This window comes from Papio anubis, chromosome 7 (assembly GCF_008728515.1).
Source record: "Papio anubis isolate 15944 chromosome 7, Panubis1.0, whole genome shotgun sequence".
Taxonomy (NCBI): Eukaryota; Metazoa; Chordata; class Mammalia; order Primates; family Cercopithecidae; genus Papio; species Papio anubis.
This window is the reverse complement of record NC_044982.1, coordinates 41645445-41646653: the sequence shown is the minus strand read 5'-3', so window position 1 is coordinate 41646653 and position 1209 is coordinate 41645445.

Genomic DNA, 1209 nt, shown 5'->3' with positions numbered 1-1209 from the left:
CGAGACCATCCTGGCTAACACGGTGAAACCCCGTCTCTACTAAAAAATACAAAAAACTAGCCGGGCAAGATGGCGGACGCCTGTAGTCCCAGCTACTCGGGAGGCTGAGGCAGGAGAATGGCGTGAACCCGGGAGGCGGAGCTTGCAGTGAGCTGAGATCTGGCCACTGCACTCCAGCCTGGGCGGCAGAGCGAGACTCCGTCTCACAAAAAAAAAAAAAAAAAGCCTTGATTTCTTCCTCAGTAAAACTAGCAGTGGGGTTTGACCTAGCTTTGGGATTTTAGAGTGAAATTTCAATAACAAAGCAAATGTTTACCAGAGTGTTTTTACAGGGTCACATCCATTGGGAACTGTCTCCTTGAACAAAGAATAAGCAAGTCTGGGGAGCAGCTGGTCTTGAGAATCTGATTTGTTGAGATGAGATGGAGGAGCTACTCGCCAGGGAGCGCTGAGCTGCCTTGCAGCTTTTCCATGGCTGTTCAAGTACACAGGGACCATGTGTCTCAGCTGACTGCTCCCTAAAAACAAGTTTCCACTACCTAAGTGGGCAGAAGGAGTGACAGTCAGTGTAGGGGGAAGTGTGTCCCCTGCTGAAGCTGGGTGGAGTTCCTAGAAACAACCAATAAGAGTCCCTACCAAGCCACTGAGTCACAGGACTTGGCACTGATAGTGGGCAAAACTGTAACCTGCCAGATTTATATGCATACCAAGAGCTTCCCCCTAGTACTCTCTGGGCCTCCAGAGACACCTCTTATTCTCTGCTCTTTTGCAAGGCTTCTTCAAGAAAGCCATAGGAGTTCCCGAGCTTCTGTAGTGGAGGGGTTCCCTCTTCCTTAGGTACATGCCATCCCTTTTCTCCTGGTGTGACCTTGGACCCTTTAGACTCTTTTTTTTGAGACAGAGTGTCACTCTGTTGCCCAGGCTGGAGTGCAGTGGTGCGATCTCGGCTCAGTTCTCACCTTTCCTAATGGAATATACTTGGTGAGGCTCTCCTAAAATGTCTCTGTCTCCAAATTTACCTCAAACTGGCCTCACTTTCCAAAAGCTTACAACTTTTAAGCATACACTAAACAGCGTGTGATTCTCATGGCTTTCTGCAGGACAGTGCTTGCTCTGGACACAGCACTGGCTTAGGCAGAAAGCCTGGGTTGGTAGTTCTTAATTCTGACTATAAATGAGAATTGTTTGTAGGGATTTTTCTAGAGATGC